The following is an 8305-nucleotide window of genomic DNA, read 5'->3' on the forward strand; positions in this document are numbered from 1 at the left end:
TCCTTGAACTCCCCTTACTCATATCTTTGACCTAAAATGGTTCAGAAACACTAACAAACACCGTAAAACATTCAAAACAAGTGCGAACCATAATTAAATGATAATAGCAAGGAAAACATGTATTAAATAAGCAAAATTAAAGAACTTAATTACTGTGATGATTCAAAATAACCATAAAAACAAGCACAGATGTGATAACATCACAGACCTATTATCACGCAAGCACAAACCTACGAATAATGATTCAAGAATTATTAACGATAACAAGTCTCATACCTGTGTTGTCATCCATCTTCAACCTCTGCACCCTACTTACAATGAAATATCAGAACATAACGGCAGTAATATTATACATGTGGAGTATATTTGTATACTGTTTATTTCCATAATATTTGTAATCTTTGATTATGGCAAAGATTCCAATCTATTTATAACCAAAAATACCACATGCCTACAATTACTTTTACACCCCCTATTTAAAAAATAAACTTATTTAGCATTAAATTCCTCATTAATTTCATCCATCCATTTCAATTTAACAAATGGATGGGATGTCATCTCACCATCTCATTTTATAAGGGGTCTCATGGGATCCGCACCCTCTATATATATATATATATATATATATATATATATATATATATATATATATATATATATATATATATATATACACACACACACACACATACATATAGATAACAGATCCTATGAAACAATTGCCTTAGGTGAAAGTTAATTATATCCATAGATTGAGTCCCGATCAAGGGTCCAAATTGGAGATATTTTAAATAAAAACGTGATGACATTATGGTAATTTTGTTTACACAAGTTTTTTTTTTTTTTTTTTTTGGTCTTCTGGTGCATATTTTCCCTTATTGCAAAGCACAATGTTGTGCCTTCCAGAGCACCCTGATATACCTTCCAGTGCCAATTGCTTTACTCCACAAAGCACATTGTTGAGCCTTCAAAGCACATTGAGACGTGCAGGAACAAACTGAAAAATTTGATGAGGTTGATTTTCACAATATTTTTAGAGAATAGAGACACAGATTGGATGGCCAGCTTCTTTTTGTTCCATGGGAAGGGTAAAACTCTCATAGCTCCCCTGATGCTATTAAGAATATCCTTCATGTTGACAAATGACAAGGTTGGTGAGATCCACCCGAGAGGTAAATTATTGTGTGGACCATAATCTATATAGTTGTATCATATTTTTGTAGATTATGTATACAAAGTACATTTTTAATATACTAAAAATATATTATTTTTGTACTAACGGGCTGTTTGGTTGGAGGTAGTTTGGGTGTAATTGAATTGCAATTCCGTGGAGGTCACAATTACACCGTTTGGTTGGAGGGAATTGCAATTCCACTGAATTGCAATTCCCTCCAAATGCTGAATTAGAATTCAGACTCCCTCCCAAAGAATTGCAATTCGGTGTTTTGGCGGGAGAAAAAGAGATGGTGTATAGACAATTTTACCCTCTAAAATATACCCTTTGTCTATTATCCTCACTGCCGCCCACTGCACCACAGCCTCTGTTTACTGTTCTCTAGCTTGCTCACCGCCGTCAATGTCTACCGGCTCGTCCAGAACCCCTCACCGCCGGCCACCACAGCCTCCAACGCCACAAACGTCGCCGATCTGCTGCAGTGAAGTCGTTTAGATCTGCAACCGCGATGACCAACGCCGCCTCCACCGCCTCCCCTGCCGATCTGAGGAATCGTGGTTCCCTCCACCGCCTCCCCTGCGTTGCCGCGCCTCTCCTCCGGCCTAGAAGACACGCCACCACCGTCGTTCCCTCTGCCGCATCCCTGAGGAATCGTTGTTTTTTTATTTTAATTTTTTTTAATGGCTTACCAGTATGATCTGCCCAGCGTCCGTATCCAATAAATTTGTTTTTTTAATGGCTTACCAATAAATTATTATTATTATTATTATTATTATTATTATTATTATTATTATTATTACTACATAGGGGCATTTTAGTCATTGTATCACTTATTCCATTTCAATTCCTTGTCTTATTTCTACATACCAAACACTGTAATTTGAATTCATACTTTATTCCAACCTACATACCAAACATTGTAATTTGAATTCCTACTTTATTCTCACCTTATTCTTTCCCCACCGAATTACAATTCCTTTCTCCCCTAATTCCTTCCTTCCAACCAAACGCCCCGTAAATGTACATTGTTCAATAGTATATAAAATAATGTACTTTTAGTACTTAAATAATTTACTTTCAAATGCACTTTGTGCTCAGATGCCACCTCTGTGACTCTCCTTAAGAAAAGGTTGTAGGATCGAATCCCGGTGGTGGGATATTGACTCTTTGAGCTGCAATAGTTTAATTGTTTAAGAAACAAGGTCGTTCCATAAAAAATATGGGGAATATAATAGAGTAAACTGCAAACACAAAGACAATAATAAATTGGAGAGAACATATGGAGAGAGAGAGAGAGAGAGAGATTTTTTTAATATTTAAATTTTGCTATAATGATAAAAATTTCTATTAATAAAGGTAAGAAACATAATCTACCTCTGAAAGATGAAGATAGAAGTCTAGAAGATCTATAAAATCTCTATAACTAAGGTAATTGAGTTTAAATCCATTTGGACTTTAAGTTATTTTAACAAAAATAAAAATATAATTAAAATTGTTGTCCAAATACAGAGTATAATGCATAAAATTTAACAAAGAAAGAATACAATTCAAAAATTAATTTAAAAGTGCAATTTTTCGTTCATATTTAAATTCAAAATTATTCACCAAAATTTCGATGTCAATTAATTCTAAAGTTTATTTTCGATTACAATTAAAATCAATCTATGAATTTTTTTAAAAAAATTATCAAGCATACAAAATTATAGATTATATCTAAAATATATTTTTTTAAAAATTAGGCCCAAAAAATTGGGGGTCTTGTGTGATCGCCCTGGCCAAGACCGGCCTCGTTGAAAAAGTATATAGAATAGATACTACCGGCAATTTATATCGTGCACGGTGCATCCAGGCACAACACGCGCGCGTTTCATGCTGACGTCATGCTGATGTCACTCCGTTTATCCGAATAGACCAAACATCATTATGTGTATTCAGTTAAAATGTTATGTGTTGTGTTATGAGTTTATGTGTATTCGGTTAAGAGTTTATGTTTATTATGTTAACCAAACCCATTATGAGTATTCAGTTAAAAGTTTATGTGTATTGTGTTATGAGTTTATGTGTATTATGTATTATGTTAGATTATGTATTCTGTTATGAGTTTATGTGTATTCTGTTATGAGTTTATATGCATTTAAAACATGAAATTTTTTTTTAACAACTTAACAAAACGACGTCGTTTTTGGGAGGGCGCACGGTATAACGATTGGATACTACCTTGTAATAGAGTAAATAGTACTCAAAAAAATAATATACTTTTAATATATTAAAAATACATTTTTTATTTATGATCTACACAACTGGACCATAGTCCATGTAATAATGTTTGCATCCGAGAAGAGCCCAACTATGGTTAAAGTGTTTTTTTTTTTTTTTTTTTTTTTGGGATTTACCTCTCCATTTTGATAAAGAAAAAGACCAAATTTATTAATTTAATACTGTAATTATAATTAATAATTAAATATAATCAAATTTAGAGTAGAGAATATTTGATGAGATTAAAAATGAAATCAACACTTTATACCTAGGTCTATAAGGTCATGTTACAGAAGTTAAAAATTTGCACTAAAATCTTTCACAATTTAATTTTGCAAATACATCTACTATATCTATCTACTTCTACTATACTAATAAGAGTCCAAGAGAGTTAGGCCTATAATGGGTAGAAAAAATGGCGGTCACAGATTTTAATCAAATGAATGGCTCAAATTGATTAAAAGATTGATCAGATTTAAATTTTACACTAAAATTTTCTAAAATACCCACACATCGTTACTAATTCCGTTAAAATTTTAAGAATAGCCGTTAGTTCACCGTTAACTTACTCATTGATTTCAATAAAAAAAAGTCTTAGGTTCGAATCTCATCCCAATCAAAGTTGGCATAATTAGTACTCTATTTTACTCTTATTAAATTATTATATAAATAATAGGGAAAATCAACGATTTGGTCCCTCAATTGTTAGCGAAATATCAATGTAGTCCCTTAATCGCGAAATCATCGATTTAGTCCCTGGAAATAACTGTTTTTAGTTGATTTGGCCCCTCCGACCGTTCCCCGTTGAAAATCCGGCGAAGGCTCCGATGTGGCATGGGTAATTTAGTCTTTTCACACCATCTTCTTCATCCTCCCTGACTAAGCTTCACCGGAAAACGTTCGTCGGCTGGAAAATGGAGCCAAGTCCATCTATCACGAAATATGCCGCTGAGCCGATTTGCACTGGGTACGGTGGTCCGTCGGATCTGCTGGTTCGCTACCTGCCTGACCGGAATTGCTTCTTAGGGACATCTCGCTACCTGCCTGACCGAAAAATACACATCTCGTTTCTGATGGGGATAGGGTTCCACTTAGTCATCATAAGTTTGTGGAGCCTCATGATGGTATGGAGTTTGAATCCAAGGAGGATGTCTTTTTGTTTTATAAAGAATATGCAAAATCCATTGGATTTTCTATAATAATAAAGGCCAGCCGCCGATCAAGAATATCTGAAAAATTTATTGATGCAAAATTTGTTTGTACCCGATATGGATGCAAACAGAAATCTTCTGTATCTGAAACTCTAGAAGCTGTTGCAAATATTGATGGCACAGACAATATCCCAATCAAGAAAAAGAGAGGAAGAAAAAACCAATCTTTGTCAAAAACAGATTGCAAAGCTTGCTTGCATGTTAAAAGAGGGTCAGATGGGATGTGGGTGATCCACACCTTCATAAAGGAGCATAACCATGAAATTGTTCCAGTCCAGTCCTATAATGTTCAAGGCCATAGGAACAGAATTTGGCTTTAGATGAGCGAGATGCCGAAGTTATGCTTGACGTTTGTTTGAAATGGTTGAGGTTGGATGAAAGCATTCAGCAATTTGCAGCAATTCCGGTTTGGCAGGCAGCGAACCAGCAAATCCGACGGACCACCGTACCCAGTGCAAATTGGCTCAGCGGCATATTTCATGATAGATGGACTTGGCTCCATTTTCCGACTGACGAGCGTTTTCCGGTGAAGCTTAGTCAAGGAGGATGAAGAAGATGGTGTGAAAATACTAAATTACCCATGCCAAATCGGAGTCTTCGCCGGATTTTCAACGGGGAACGGTCGGAGGGGCCAAATCAACTAAAAACAGTTATTTCCAGGGACTAAATCGATGATTTCGCGATTAAGGGACTACATTGATATTTCGCTAACAATTGAGGGACCAAATCGTTGATTTTCCCTAAATAATAATTTAGTAGTTACAACAAAAAATAATACATATACATTTCTTTAATTTAGAATTATGTGTCCTCAATGCCTTTATTAAAAAAAAATTATTCATTATCAATAAATTAAATAAGAGAAATAATTTTATTAGTTATATTGTCTTTATTTTTCTTCAATATAAAAATTCTTTATATTCAAATTTATTAATTGATTATATTCGCTACATTGTCCTTACAATGTCTTTATTCAGTGAAAAAAAAATTATTAATTATCAATAAATTAATTAAAAGAAATATTTTCATTAGTTATATTGTCTTTATTTTTCTCAAATGTACAAATTTTTACATTCAAATTCATCAATTGATTATATTCACTACATTATCTATTATCTTTTTTGTGCACTATTTTTCTAATTAAATATCAAAATTATAATACAAAATAATGCTATATATTTATTTACCAAGTATTTTATTAATACCATGAAAAAATTAAAAAAATATAATTAATAAAGCCAACCATATTAACTACTTGAGAGATTTTGTGACAAAGAGAGTATTCAAATCACACAACAAATTGAAGTGAGAACTACCTCGCAATGTCCTTGTTTGACAATCAGCAGTTAGCGGTTAGCGTTAGCGGATTATACTAGCGGATTTGACCAGCGAATTTATTTAATTATTAACATTGGGTAGAAAAATGACCGCCAAATTATTAAATCAAATGAACGGTTCATATTGTTCAGGTTTTAATTTTTTTCTTTTAAGATTTTTTAATTTATCCTTAATTATATGATTATCCATTTAACTTTTCCGTTAATTCACCGTTATTCTAATTCTAATATTAAAGTCTAACTAATATAGAATTATAACTACACAATTAATCTAATTCTAATATTAAAGCCTTAATAGAACTTAACCACAAATCCTAATGTCGGAATCTCCTCAAACAATATTAGTATATATTTAATATTTTATGCCCTAATTTTTATTTGTTCTCCCTTATGTCCCGTATTTGGTTTCAACTATACCTATACAATTATTTTATTGACAATTATAATCAATCTTGACTATATTATCTTGCATTTGTAAACTTAGAATTACCTATTTAACTCGCACGGGCTTAGCTCAATGATTTAGTTGGTAGTATTTAGGAGAAGAGACCAAGATTTGAACCTTGGCGGCGGCAGTGCGGGAATTATGTCCAAAATGGGCAGATTCCTTGTGCGTATCAGCATTTGGCCCTGTCTGCTGAACCATTGAGTCACCGTGATTTACAACTTCCCACAATGCTCTGTCGGGTCGGAGTGTGGGGGGCCCTTGGGGTTGGGGACTCAACCTTTGGGAGAAGAATTACCTATTTAAATACGCAAATTCAACATTCAATTATCTATGAATGAACAATTTCAATATAATCATGCCTTAATATACTTTAAAGTACTTATTTAACAAAAAAGCATTGGACATTATCCCAATCGCGCAATGCGCGTAAAAAACTAATACTATACTATATACTAATAAGAGCCCAAGAGAGTTGGGCCTATAATAGGTAGAAAAAATGGCGGTCAAATTTTTAAATCAAATGAATGGCTCAGATTGATCCGATTTTAATTTTTCCTTAAGATTTCCTAATTTATCCTTAATGAATATGATTATCCGTTAACTTTTCCGTTAAATATTATCCTTTTCGTTAATTTCTGTTAGTTCACCGTTAACTTACTCATTGATTTCAATAAGAAAGGTCTTAGGTTTGAACTCCATCACAATCAAAGTTGGCATAATTAGTACTCTATTTTACTCTTATTAAATTAAAATAATAATTTAGTAGCTACAACAAAAAATAATACATATGCAATTTTTTAATTTAGAATTATGTGTCTACAATGTCTTTATTCAAAAAAAAAAATTATTGATCATCAATAAATTAAATAAGATAAATAATTTCATTAGTTATATTGTCTTTATTTTTCTCCAATATAAAAATTCTTTACATTCAAATTCATCAATTGATTATATTCGCTACATTGTCCCTACAATGTCTTTATTAAAAAAAAAATTATTCATTATCAATAAATTAATTAAGAGAAGTAATTTTATTAGTTATATTGTCTTTATTTTTTTCCAATGTAAAAATTCTTTACATTCAAATGCATCAATTGATTATATTCACTACATTGTCTATATTTTTTGTGCACTATTTTTTTAATTAAATATCAAAGTTATAATACAAAATAATACTATATATTTATTTACCAAGTATTTTATTAATACCATGAAAAAATAAAAAAAAAATATAATTAATAAAGCCAATCATACTAACTGCTTGAGGGATTTGTTGACAAAAAGAGTATTCAAATCACACAACAAATTGAAGTGAGAACTATCTCGCAATGTCCTTGTTTGACAATCAATAGTTAGCGGATTATATTAGCGTATTTGATCAGCGAATTATATCAACGGTTGGTAAAAAGATATTTGAAAAAATTAAATTAGATGTTTAGATTATCATGTAAAATGACCTAAGAATATACATATATTTAGTAGTAGTAATAATAATAATAATAATAATAATAATAATAATAATAATAATAATAATAATAATAATAATAATAATAATAATAATAATAATAATAATAATAATAATAATATAATCGTTTTTAAAAAAATAAAAAATAAAAAATAATATAATTAAGTCAATCATATTAACTACTTGGGAGATTTATTGACAAAAAGAGTATTCAAATCACACAACAAATTGAAGAAAGAAACTGCCTCGCAATGTCTTTGTTTGGCAATCAGCAGTTAGCTCTTCAATATTAGTATATATTTAATATTGTATGCCCTAATTTTTATTTGCTCCCCCTTATGTCTCACATTTTGATTTCAATCATACCTATACAATTGTTTTATTGACAATTATAATCAATCTTGACTATATTAT

This window comes from Ipomoea nil, unplaced genomic scaffold, assembly GCF_001879475.1.
Source record: "Ipomoea nil cultivar Tokyo-kokei standard unplaced genomic scaffold, Asagao_1.1 scaffold0415, whole genome shotgun sequence".
NCBI classification, from domain to species: Eukaryota; Viridiplantae; Streptophyta; class Magnoliopsida; order Solanales; family Convolvulaceae; genus Ipomoea; species Ipomoea nil.